Consider the following 14,584-nt stretch of genomic DNA (forward strand, 5'->3'; position numbering starts at 1 on the left):
GAGATGTTTGTTAATTATGTGTAACCTTGGAACACCTGCCAAGCCCTCTAAACTGCTTGTCCCCATGCAGGCTGGTATTGCCAGGATGAATAAGTCTGCCAGTGTGGGGGCATTGCCACATGTAGAATAACAGCCAGCCCATATAGCCTATAGGCCCACGGACTCCTTAATAAGGGAAGTGAAAAATCTTACTCTCTGTTGTAGCACCATCATCTAAAACTGTGGACAAGGGGCCATTCCCTACCAGTAGAGGCCAGGAGGAAGTGGGGGCAGCAGTGAAGAAAACAGCATACGTTAAATTGCCCCCACATAATGGCATAATGACAGTTATTAATAAACTGCTCCCCAGTCTGTATTCAAGCATCTTTCACTGCTGGCATCCCAGGAAAGCAGACTATACGAGGGAGTGAAGTGCAGCAATAGGGGCACCCAAAGTAATATACTACTGGGGGTCCCATTGAATGTGCCAGTAGGATTGATGGGTAATTTATGGTGCAGTCTGGGAATTCTTCTGCACATTCACAGATATTGATATCCTTATTAACCACACAAGGTAAGAGTTTTGTAACTTTTTAGTTACTTGTACTGAGCAAGTGATTAACATTGGACTTGGCACACACTTCTTTTTCTGCTAGGATTACTTCAAAATCACTTTCTTTTCCATGCACACAAAGGGTACGCAAGATGATATTAGATTTACCAATAATCTGCAGTGTACTTAGCTGAGTTGAAGGGATTTAATAGGTCTGAACATGATTTCAGTTCCGCTTTAAATTATTTTTAATGCATTTCAGTTGTCAGAGGAACAACAAAAGTTTGCTTTCCTAAAACAGAAAGAATTTGCGATAATTCAGGTTGGAGTGAGCCTGAGATGTCTCCCAGTGCATCACTGCTGAATATATGCAAATTAACCATTGTACCCTTAGAAGCTAAACACACCTCCAGAACCGCTGGAATGCAATGATGTGTCAGCTTGTTAATTTGTACAGAGCCATAATAATCCAACATGCATACAGACTGTTTCGGATTGTTTGATCCTCATCAGTGCATGGCATGGATTAATTTGGCTCTATGGAGTAGGGCTTGTGAATCCGAGAGGCACAGACTAACCAGCAAGCTCATGGTGACCCAGAACTCATTGGAGTGTGTAAGGGACTACACTGGTCCTAAAAGCCCCCTTACTAAGTTGTCAGAGGGGAATGGGAAATAAATAAAACAATAATAACATATCTAGCTAGACATGTTCTTGCCAAACTAAAGCCATTCTTGGCTTTGGAAATCCAAATCTCTTATTAATATTTTATACATTATCCAAAATAAAATATGATTATGCCTGAAGCTCAACTTTAAAGCCAATTTCAAGCTCAGCTTCTTCGTAGTCTTGTGTTCACTTAGGACCAGAGCCTGTGTTTTGTAATCCTCCTTGGTTAGCTGATGTCAATCCCTTCCTGGGACCAGAAGATACTATCACAGCAATGCTCATATGAAGATAATTTAAGCAGGGAGGAGCAGCAGCTGCAGGGTAGACACACGTTGCATTGTTATCTGCAGTACATGTGTCTATTGTAGAATGATCACCTACAATGTAGAGCAGCTGTGTTAGGAATCCTGTCCTGCCACATTCTACCTGCTGGTGGCAGTATTGACTTTCCTGGACAATCACTGTCCACCAGCAGGGGGCTCTATCCTGACTTTCACTGTCCTGGATTTTCACCGTCCACCAGCCGCCTGCTGGTCAGGATAGAGCCCCCTGCTGGTGGACAGTGATTGTCCAGGAAAGTCAATACTGCCGCCAGCAGGTAGAATGTGCCTTTCACTCACCATTGGAGACTTGCAGTTCCCTGGCTTGCCTCTGGGTGGTTCCAAGAGCACTTTCAGCAGGTTTCACACACCCACAGCTGTATCACATTTATAACTAATGCACTGCCTATATAAAGACTGCCTTTCCTCTTAAAGTGCTCCTAACTCCTTCATGTCCATAGCAAACAAAAAGCTTTTGAGTAGGCCTCACTACAGACCAGTGCTGCTGGTTCGACATAGCAGTGGAGGTCCTGGATAACATTAGTAGCGCTAGCAATTGTAGTTAAAGATTTAAAACTGCTACAAGTATCCCAGCATGCCGCAGTCCTTAGGTCATATGACCAAGCCGCTTTTGATAGAAAGTGTAACAACTGAGCACTTTAATTTCTAAATAGCAATGATCCTGCAGGCTACACCAATTAAGAGTGGGAGCACCAAGGTCACTTAGGGTGATCCACCACCTCAGTCGAGAACCATTAAAGCAGATATGACCACCTGAGCTAAACCACAATTATGGACTAATTCATTTTATTTTGCATTGTACATAACGCAGACAATCCTTTTGTATCACCAACCCTTCCCTCTAGATGGTAAGCCTTTGGCAGTGTCCTCTCTCCTTTAGTATCATACTTTATCAAACACTCTATCCAGAATATTGTTAACTTGTTTTTGTATTATTGAGACAACCATTCCAGTGTATGATCTGTCATTGTCTTATTACCTGTATTATGTTGTTGTATCTTATTGCTTATTACCTGTATTGTGTTGTCGGTCACCCCTGTTATTATTGTCTGTAATATTATGTATTGTGCAGCGTTGCATAATATGTTGGCACCATATAAATCCAATAAATAATAATAAGCGAGACAATTCGAACGTCAAGTGCAAGTTGAAAAAAGGGCTCCTGCCCTAAACATTGTGCTTGTCTGCATTATGTTCACTGCTTAGTCCATAATTGTGGTTGTGCTCAGGTCATGTTTTCTTCCACAACTCTAATTTGTAAGCTATCACATTGTACTGTCTGGCCAGAGTTGTCTTGAATAAAGCCTAATGTTTTATTATTTTCTTTCTCAAGTTTTCGTTAGAAACATGAGCTGTAAACTTAAACTAGCTGAAACATTTTCTAACTCCAATATCCAGTAAATTTTCTATATTTTGCAGTAAGATATCTTTGGCAAAATACTTATTGATTCTTTTAAACAGCTAATTAGTGACAAATTAAGAACAATTTGTTCAAAGAGTGTTAGAAGAAACATAAATTATATCACTGGGAAAATGTTAGAAAATAAACGATGCGCCTATAAATATCTAGCGAATGCATGGGCACAGGAGGGATCTTAGTTTTGATCATTCTCTCTGCACATCACACATTTCCTGCCATCTAATGTTGCATCGTATGCTAGTGATTAATAAATAAAGGATAATAATTAGCATTGAATAAACAAACAGTTTTAAGCTAGAATTACATCAAATTAGGTCAATATATTAAGCAAGTCCATATTTGCTGTGGACACCATGCTCAACAGTCACAATTTTGGCACTGGCTATCTGAAAGCTTCAACTGCACTATACCTACCACAACTTCAAAGCCACAGGATCTAATATATTGGTCATCCACAGACTCTTCCTCAGAATCTTTGGAACCAGAGCCTTATGTCATGCTGGTACTACTTTCTGGAATTTCCTACCTTTAGCCATCAGAACAGGTCCATCCCTTGCCTTGTTTAAATCTAGATTGAAAGGGCACCTGTTTAGTCTGGCATTTAAAGTGAACCTGAGATGAAGTACATCTCAGGTTTTATACTCACCTGGGGCTTCCTCCCCCCCCTTGAGGCTGATTGGTCCCTCTCCATCTCCCTGGGCTGTCCCTGTCCCCCGCAGGACAGCCTGGTACTCTGTCCTCCACAGGAACGGTACAGGGGAGACTGAGGAGCCTCAAGGAGGCTGGAGGAAGCCCCTGGTGAGTATAACACCTGAGACGACTTTTGTCTCAGGTGCACTTTAAGAATACAAAGCTTTCTTCATCTGTAACTGCAATATATTCCTGCCCATAACTCAATACTGGTCTGAGACAAGCCACGTGCTTTGAGCTCTATGGAAAAGAAGTGCTTTAAAAACCTTGTTGTTGCTCTTTTTTGTGCTACCTTTAGAGCTCATTTTGATTTGAATCCATGATAAGAGTTCCAAAGAATTGGGTTTGCAAGTATACAGGGTCTAATGTAACCATTTGAAGTCCAGCATATGTCCTCCAAAACGGAAACAAGAAAGTATTCAATTTTTACTCCAAAGCCACATACACATCTTAGAAAATCTGTCTCCTGAAATAATGCTTTGGGATTGTTTTGCAATAGAGTGTGCTAAAGATAGATGATTACAAAGACAACAATGCTCAACCCCCGAGAGAAGCATGCATGCGGCATCCCTGCTAACATGCTTTGGAGCGTGGAACTGATGTCTCTCCCAATAAGAGAAGGGTAAGGTTCCCCAATAATAAGTTGTATTAATGTGTATTGCATACGTTTGCTTCCATTATTTGTATTGTGAGTTGCTTTAGTTCTTAATGCACCTGTTCAACTGCAATGAGCACAATTGTGCCTTTGAGAGGCTTATTAACCCCAATGCAGTGAGTGTTTGTCAGACGCATCTTGGTTAGATGCGCGACCATTTCATTAAATTTCTCCATGAATAATATTTTGCAAGTCTCTCCACCAAGCAGCATGTATGTTGTATGGGGTGGGAATAAAGAAGGATGAGCAGGTGGCATGCCACTGTGTGCCACAATGAGGAAACATAATAGTAGCTGGCGCAGGATTTTTGGATGTAAACAAAGGAGGAAACCTGTGTAGACAGCGGAAATCCAGAGCAATTGTTTTCAGAAGACTTCTTCCTCTCCATCTATTCCTACCATTCATAACATAAGGCTGAGATTGTTAAGATTTTGAAAAACTTTACAAGTGAGGATATATTTATGTAGGCCATCCTATGTTTTTCATCCACCACCAGGATTTCATCTAGACATTAGTGAAACCTGTTTTAACCAACTTAGCAGTATAGACGACCTCAGCTTGTCCATTACCACCGCGGTGGATTGCTCAGCCCTGGTGAGTCTTTTCTGACACTTTGCTAGCTGCGTGTTTCACTCGATCACCGCCGCTAGCTGCCGATCCACCACTACGCACCACGAAACAGGGCCCCCCCAGACCCATTGCGCAGCCTGGGCAATCACCGCCAGGCTGCGCTAAGGGGTGGATCGGGACTCCCCCTGACGTCATACCGTCGATGACGTCATTCCGATCGTTGCCATGGCGACGAGGGAAGCCCTAACAGGAAATCCCATTCAGAGCGAGATTTCCTGTTGGGTATGATCGCCGGCGGCGATCGGAGGGGTGGGAGGGATGCCGCAGGGAGGAGGGAATCATGTAGCTAGCGCTAGGCTAGCTACATGATAAAAAATAGTGAAAAAAGCTCACAGGAGGCCGAACGCTGCAAAACAATCAAACGCCAGGGTGGTTAAAGAGGAACTTAAGCATAAAGGGTAAATAAATAAATCAATACATTGCAAGGCGAGAAGTTAAAAAATAGAAGAGAGATCAAGAAATGATTGATATTCACCATATAATTTGTTCATATTATTTGATCCACAATCAGTCTGCATGTAATCATCTTTACTACTGGCAAATATGAATAAAAAACAAACAGCACAAACTGTCATTATCTATAACCACACCCCCTAACAATGTGATAGACTAAAAGGTAGTTTTTTTTTTGTTTTTTTTTGTATAGATATACCAGTACATATGCACAGAGGGAGATACTGGTTGCCTGGCAGTTGGAAACAGCTGTTATTTCAAACAATGCAACAAGGTTCACAGACAGGAAACTGTCAGGACCTAGGTCCTGACATCACACTGTGGGAGGGGTTCCACCACAATCTCAGCCATACAGACCCCCAATGATGTATTTGAGAAAAGGTAAAGATTTCTCGTGGAGAAGGGTGTATCAGCTACTGATTGGAATGAAGTTCAATCCTTGGTTAAAGTTTCTCTTTTTTTAATAAAAGTGTTTAACATAATAACCATACCTAAACCGCCGCATCCCCGTTGCTCTAATCTAACTAAATACCCCCAAACTCCCCGGGGGGCAATCCGGGCAGCGCTTCCATGTGAGGCAGGGCTATGAGCTGCAGCTCTGCCTCACACGTGTCTGTCAGCCCGGATCGCCGCCTTCCTTCACTGAGAGGGGTGGGGGAGAGGCAGAGACAGACACGTGTGAGGCAGGGCTGCAGCTCATAACTCTGCCTCACACGGAAGCGCTTAGGGCAGTAAAATCCACGACCAAGAAAGTTGTGGATTTTGCAGGGGAGAGGGAGGGGGGAGTTAGGGGGGATTTAGATAGTTTACAGCGTCGGGAATGCAGCGGTTTAGTTAGGGCTATTAGGTTAAACACTTTTATTAAATAAAAAGATGCTTTTCTGACACTTCAGTGTCTCTTTAAGGAATCAATATATAGTCAGTGAAACAAATTCATGTACAAAGATCATGTAATCATAAGGCACTGAATAGATAATACGCATGCCCATGACAGTAAAAGGTATATTCTGTTCTATTTCTGAATGTCTACAGTTGCTCAAAATATGCAAAATTACAGTAAAGAGCTAAAAATAACCTATTTGGATGGCTATTCAAGAAGCAGTTGTGCAGCGGTAACCTGATCCCTTTAAAAATGAAAGCACTCCTCAAGTTTTCCTGTTGTAGCTTTTGAGTGAATGTATTTTAAAGGCCACATTAGCACCAGGAAATGTTAATATTTACCTTTTATTTACTATCTATTTAAAAACCGTGCACTTGAAATGGGAAATACCTAAGGGATCAGCATTTGCTTTACAGACATTAAGTTTTAATTAGTGAGATTTACATTCAAAGCTCTTGTGTACTTTTCATCAAAGCTGTGTATTTTAGTAGCTTAATCTCAATTAAAATATAGCCCATAAGGATTAAAAAAAAAAAAAAAAAAACACCTTAAAATGATATTCACATAAACGGGGGCGTGATTCTTTTTTTTTTTTTTTTCAAATTAATCTGAAAGTATATTATTACCTCTAATTAAACAACTTCCCACTCCCATTGTAATCTTGTCAACAATTTAAAATAACATTCTTGCAGCTCCAACATATTGAAAATTATTTAACAAAACACTCACATTCATTTATTAAAGGGGCACTTCTGAGTTTGATGAGCTCTACTGGAGCCTTAAATGTTATCAGCATCCCCTCTACATTTCTGCGTTGTAAAGGAGGACATGTTTACTATTAGAGATGGCCGAAACAGTTCACTGGCGGACAGTTCCCGGCGAACTTGGGCTGTTCACCGTTTACATTTAATGCAAATGTTTATGTCAAAAGTTCATGTTTGCATTTAACATGGGCGCAGACTAGTGGTTAATAGCAAAGCCCCTGTACGTGCAAGAAGCACCAATTTGCAGGGTATGTTAAGAAGGACATTGGGAACAAGAGGATTTTTTTTTCAAAAGTTAGAGAAAGTCTACATTTAAATGCAGTAAAATGACAGCTAATGTATCAACATGTATATAAATATATTTTTTTTATATGTTCTGAATGTGGGAAATAAAAATTATGTGTGGTCCCCCCTCCTGAGACTATTTAACCCCTTGTCCCCCATGCAGGCTGGGATAGCCAGAATGCGGAGCCCTGGCCATGTGGGGCTTCGCACCCTGACATAAAGAAATGGTGACGTTCGCCTGCCATTACATTCTTTGGAGCTCGATGCAAACTGGCAGTTCGTGTACATTTGCGGTAAATTCGCATTTGCAAACCGAAAATGTGATGTTCGCTACATCACTACTTACCATTAAAATATACTTATAAAGTGCATGAGAAAATAGTAATCTATGTCTTTCTATTACATCTTCATCATGCTTAAACAAGGGGGTGCATTGGACACTGCTTATCATCAACACTCAATGATGTTTACCATTTTCACTTGGATTTTTTTAAAGACTATAAATAATTTCAGCCAGGAAACTAATGAAGAACATCTGATAAACAATTACACTACTTTAGTTTTTCTTTGAGTTGTACCCCACTAGAAAAAAAAGGGTCTGCATTCATAAAACTGCCAGAGCATACGGAGCATAAGCTCCCGCTAATTCTGTTTGGTCAGCATGTAACTGGTAACACACTGACCACACCTGATGGGTGTGAGTGTATGTTCCAGTGGTTTCACACATGATGAATGTGGACAACCTTTCTCCTAGAAGATAGATTATTATGATAGAGTGAGCACTTCCTTTGAACCAATAGTAGACACTGTTTTTCATCCCCGCTCTTTGATAACCATGCACAGAGGATGCTTTTTTGAGTGATACTCTGGCTGTTTAGGCACTGTGAATACAATTTCCCATTTGGACCTCCGAGGAAGCGGTATTTTATTTTAAATGTGAATCTGGTGATTGATGTATCAATAATTGGAATCAACCGAAAAATCGGGTATCTTGTTTATCTCGGTAATGAATGTTACAGTAATATACAATATCTGTATATAACTTACTAATATACCATTGGCCACTATAAAGCCCCTTGTTCTGTGAAACCTGTGTTCCTAGATGCAGGTAAAACAAGGTAACTGTATTTGTTAGGAAATCAGCCAGTGCACAGTCCCGTTCTGGATAAATGTGAAACTGTGAGGGAGCATAGTTAAATAACACATTACTGAATAAAAAAAAAAATCAGTGCCAAAATTATTATGTGTAATTTTCATTAAACAATGTCAACCTTTGACAGCTTTTTTGGTTTTGGGTTTAGTTGGGCTTTAAAGCATATTCTCCCTAGAGAAGCAATTAATAGTTCATATGCCTTTTTGTAGCAGTGTTCCTTGTTTGCTGTTCAATTTTTCCAATGACATTGTAAGCCAAAGAGATGCCCATTAGTTCCACTTCCACCCATTTTCTCTCTCACTGACCCAATCCATCACATGTGATTTGCGTATCTATGGCTCTGGCTACTCCCACTCAATCCCTACAGTGTTGCTATAGTAACCTAGTATAAGACTGAACAGAGGCGCCAAAAAGATTAAAAGCAAAAACTAAAATATTTAAAAAATGCTTAGGAGGCAGTGGTGGACTTACCTCCTTCAAGCAGACACAAGCAACTGTGTATTTCAACAAAAATTAAATTTATTGGTACACTCCAGGGTATTGTAAACAATTGTAAACAATACCCTGGAGTGTACCAATAAATTTAATTTTTGTTGAAATACACAGTTGCTTGTGTCTGCTTGAAGGAGGTAAGTCCACCACTGCCTCCTAAGCATTGTTTAAATATTTTAGGTTTTGCTTTTAATCTTTTTGGCGCCTCTGTTCAGTCTTATACTAGGTTACTATAGCAACACTGTAGGGATTGAGTGGGAGTAGCCAGAGCCATAGATACGCAAATCACATGTGATGGATTGGGTCAGTGAGAGAGAAAATGGGTGGAAGTGGAACTAATGGGCATCTCTTTGGCTTACAATGTCATTGGAAAAATTGAACAGCAAACAAGGAACACTGCTACAAAAAGGCATATGAGCTATTAATTGCTTCTCTAGGGAGAATATGCTTTAAAGCCCAACTAAACAAAAACAAACTTCAACAAAAATTAAATGTATTGGTACACTCCAGGGTATTGTAAACAATACCTTGGAGTGTACCAATACATTTATTTTTTGTTGAAATACACAGTTGCTTGTGTCTGCTTGAAGGAGGTAAGTCCACCACTGCCTCCTAAGCATTGTTTAAATATTTTAGGTTTTGCTTTTAATCTTTTTGGCACCTCTGTTCAGTCTTATACTATATTATATATCCACCCTTGGTGGAGGGGGATACCCCTTTCTTTCCTCAAGTCTACAGGGAGCTACTTCTTAATCCTGAGTGGGGACAGGCTAATCTCCTCACCTGCTTATACAGTGGTTGCCTGGAGGTAACCCTGGCTTGTGAGTATAATTTTTACTCCTCAATATACCATTTTGCCTTGACTTACTACACTATATTGGGCTCTCGGTTCTCCCTTCTTATATGCTATAGTAACCTGTCTCCATGCGCAAACATGTTTCCATGCCCAATTTTTTCTGGACACCAAGGCATCTCTTAAACTGGACCCAAATTAAAAATACAAGATTTCAGAAATGAAATCTATTTTCTAAATTATAATAATAAATAGCAGCCTTTTTTTCAGCTGCATGATGACAAATATAAAATATTTTACATTTATTAGAGAAACCCCTCCCTTCCTTTCATATTGCCGGGACAGAATCCGGCAAACTGGTGGAGGAGATGGTGTCCAGCAAAGGAGGAATTGCTAATGGCTGCCCCCTGTATAATCCTAGTTATGAAAAGAGAAGGGTGAAAAGCATGCACTGAAATGCTCATAGGCTTGAAGGAGTGTTTATTTCTCTTTGTATGTGTCAGAGTGGTGCAACTAAATCTTTTAAATTAAAAAAATGTTTGGTTTGGGTCCGCTTTAATAAGGGTCTGGGTGAAATAATAAAGGAGCCCAACAGTGTTTTTTTAATAATTGCCACCAGCCTCCATAGTGTTAGGGTATTTTTGCCATTTTTTAGATAAATTATAAACTAGCTATATATGAGTTTATTAGTTAACAATGCATATACTAGTACAATACATATATAATTACAAATAAAGCATGGCTTGGGTGCAAGTTGTCATTCTTGATCATGGCAGATACCCAGTTTTAGCTTTTCACAAAGGGATATTTACTGTACATGTTCGAGGTAAACTTGGCATTTTCCTGAACATGAGTTGTAACCCTAATTCCAAGTTTAAATAGGAACAGAAAGGAAATTCTAATTTCAGTTTCCCACCAATGTTTATTTAAATTTATTGCCAAGGATCCCTATTGATCTATTGCCCCATGGGTAGGTTCAGGGGGAAATTCAAATATCACTATGCTAATGGGCCTAGTTATTTAGCAGTGGAATATAAGTTTTGTAATCAAGAATCAGACCAAAAGACTACAGATGAAGCAGACATTGCTAAAATAAAGCTATAAACCAAGAGAAATTTAATTTTTAAAGCAGTGTTTTTTGCTTTGTTTTTTTTGTAAATTCACAGTTTTTTTTAACCCTTATTGAATGGGTAAGGGATTACAATATGACTCCTTTTACTAATACACCTGGTGGGGGTGGTAATTTGCCACCTTGTTAATAAATTGACTAGATGGCATGGCAACATAAGCTTCTAATTTAATTAATCATTCTTGTCTTTGAGATACTCTTTTAACCTCAAACAATGGAACAGGAGAGCTCGGGGAGGGGCGAGCTATATGCCATGAAATTCAGAGAGAGACAGAAGTTGTGGACTATCGCAAAACATGGTGGCATCCTGGGTCAGGAAGAATATGGCTACATTAAAGGCATTGATCAAATTGATTATAGTTTGCAGATTTTCAGGCCCGGTGCATTGAATAAGCTCTATTCGATGTGAGTTTCTGCTCACAGACAGGGCTGGCACTACCATGGGGCATTCTGGGCAAATGCCCCAGAGCTCCTGAGCACTGCCAGCACCCTGAGGTCTCCCCTGACTTGTCCTTCTCATGGCCCTCTACAGTTTTTGACAGCATAGTAACTCACCTGTCCCGGCCAATGAACTTCTCCAATAGTCTGTGCTTGCCATCATCATCCCGCATCTTCTCAGTTGCATGGTGCATGTCATTATGTATCAACATGTGCAAGGTCACTGAGAAGAGGCACTACTGTGTGAGGTTGAAGATGAGAGCGCATGGATTAATAGAGCAGCATGCTAGTGAAGTAGGGCTTTTTTGGCACCTGCTTCACACAGTATAGCATCGAAGCTTGGCACTGCTATAGCAGTAATGCTATTGTCCGCGCCCCTTGCACACGGGTAATTTGGGGATCTGGCGGTTGCTGGGCCCCAAATTACTTCTCCCTCTGAGCTGTGACAACTTGGAGGGGGTATAGTATTTAACATCTCACCCCCTGCCTTTGTGCGGCAGCAGGGTGAGCCGTGATTTGGCTCACCCTGTGCCAGAAAGCCCCCCCACCAGACAGCCATGTACGTCATTCCAGTAGGGACAGATGAGTTGCTCTGTTGCCAAAATCTTTTACCGGGGCTCCCAGAAGCACAATGGACGTGGGAGGGGGTGCTGCAGCCAGCAGACTCAGGGGCACTGGGGGGCTGCATTTGTTGCCGTTGGGTCAGATGAGCCCCCAGGTGACTTTTACCCTAGGGCCCAATTATAGCTAGAGCCGGCCCTGCTCATTAAACAGAATTCAGGAAACTCAGCAAAAGATCATGTGACTATAATTTCAAAAGGCTTTCAAGTTCTTTGTACCATAATTATATGGCTTAATGTTTGAGCTATTGGAAATGGGGCATTAGCTTTCTGAATAAAAAAGTCTGGATTGGGGCCTGGACTTCTATTTTAAATGACCCTCTCCGTCATCTACATTATTTGAGTTGAACTGATTTATTTTTGAAGGACCTCTATTTAAACATGTCTGAATTTTCACGATGCAATGATATACCTATACAAGAAGCAAAACAGTGAAAACATAATTATATATGCACCTAACTAAACCAAAAGCTCTATTCAGCTGTCAGTGATCAGGAACTGTAAAGTACCATAATTTGTCAGAATATTTGCAGAGTTTTTTTATTTTTTTTATTTGCAGAGGCTTGAAAGTAAGAGTGATTTTGTCTTTGAATGTTGTTAACACATGATAATCTTTTATGCACAGCAAGTGTCATATAAATATTGTAACATATCATTTATTTGCACGCAATAACAATGTCTTCTCAGCCACTTCGCCCATTGCAGCATTGATCATATCAGCAGTAAGTTGCACTTTTCTGCAGAGACTTTATATAAAGTATGCAGCCACTAACGGTTCTTAACAAGCGAATAAAAGATCCTGCTTGGTTCTGGTATTCATTGTTTCTGCATGGGGCTCTCCTTTGTGTATGGTCATTAATGTGATAGTTATACTTCATATGGGAGAAGTGTTACAAATTCTTCCAGTTAATTTGTCTAATGACCCTGCTATGTTATAAATGCTAATGCAGCCCTAGTGAGTGTATATTCCAGTAGTATAGAAACAAACAAACACATATACAAACACAACCAGTATACATATGTAAAAACACATTCTAAAATAAACATTTTACACTACTACTAATATTACTGTTAGTACTACTATTCTAGTTTTATATATAAAAAAAAAATCCAACCTGAATAAATATGCATACAATTAGCATGATATTAGCATCAGTTTGGAAATATTAGCATCCCATTGACCACACCTTCTACTAATTATTATTATTTAGTATTTTCATAGAACAGACATCTTCCACAGTGCTGTAGAGAGTATATTGTCTCGCTGCTTAAAAACCACTTAACGACCGCCTAACGCCCATAGGCGTCGGCGGGTCGTTAGTGGTATAGCATGGAAACGGCCGCTCGATCGAGCGGCCTTTCCATGCTAGTTCACAGAGACAGTCTCCATGAACAGTGTGCGAGCCGCCGATCGCGGCTCGCACGCATAATGTAAACATCTGGGGAAGAAATCCCCGCTGTTTACATCACACGGCGCTGCTGCGCAGCAGCGCCGTGATGTAGATCGGCGATCCCCGGCCTCTGATTGGCCGGGGATCGCCGGCATCTGATAGACAGAAGCCTATCCTATCCGGCGCAGGACGGAACTCCGTCCTGCGCCGCTCACAGGGTAAGGGAGAGGGAGGGAAAGCCGGGGAGGGCGGAAAGCGCTGCGGAGGGGGGCTTTGAAGAGCCCCCCCCCCGGAAAGTGCGGGCAGCCGGCGGCGATCAGACCCCCCCAGCAGGACATCCCCCTAGTGGGGAAAAAAGGGGGGACGTCTGATCGCCCTGGCTATTTTCTGATCGGTGCTGCGGGCTGGAGAGTCCACGCAGCACCGATCAGAAGAAAATCACGTGGTCCTTAAGTGGTTAACTGTCACAGGGGCTCACAATCAAATTCCTACCATAGTCATAGGTCCATCATATAGTGTAGTGTATGTATTGTAGTCTAGGTCCAAATTAAAGGGAAGCCAATTAACTTATCTCAATGTTTTGGGGATTTGGGAGGCAAACTGAATGCCTGGAGGAAACCCATGCAGACACGGGAAGATACATACAAACTCTGTGCAGATAGTGCTGTGGCTGGGATTCCAACTGGGGACTCAGTGCTGGAAGGCAAGAGTGCTAACCACTACACCACCATGCTGCAAAACTACGAATGTTATTAGTAACTATCCTGCTGTTTCAGTAGTCAATGTTTCGACAGATTCGATTTGATATAAATATTAATCATTTAAAAAAGCAGGGCACTATGATCAAAATATTGATTGGCTATTAATTAGGAATGTCCATTTTGTGTATGAGAAACACTAGATATGTGAGTAATGATGTTCTTTATTTTGTACTGCATCATGCAATACAAATCTATCAGCTGATTTGGCATGACTGACATAGTGATTTCCTTCTGTAATCTTGTCTAATATCTACTGGTTCCAGAAAGGTGTGGATCCCATGCCTGATCTTCCACACGTTGCATAGTGTGTGCCTAGCTCACTTCTCCTTTCCCATTTCTTCTCTCACCCTCATATTGTGTCTCAGGCCGGTTTCACACCGGCAACCAGCGTTTTGGATGTGGTGTGATCGGATGATCTCTCCTCACCGTAACACTAAACAAAGGCTTTGTAGATACCTGTGCCAATGCGCGGTAACGAGCCTTCATAT

Source organism: Hyperolius riggenbachi, chromosome 4 (genome assembly GCF_040937935.1).
Source record: "Hyperolius riggenbachi isolate aHypRig1 chromosome 4, aHypRig1.pri, whole genome shotgun sequence".
NCBI lineage: Eukaryota > Metazoa > Chordata > Amphibia > Anura > Hyperoliidae > Hyperolius > Hyperolius riggenbachi.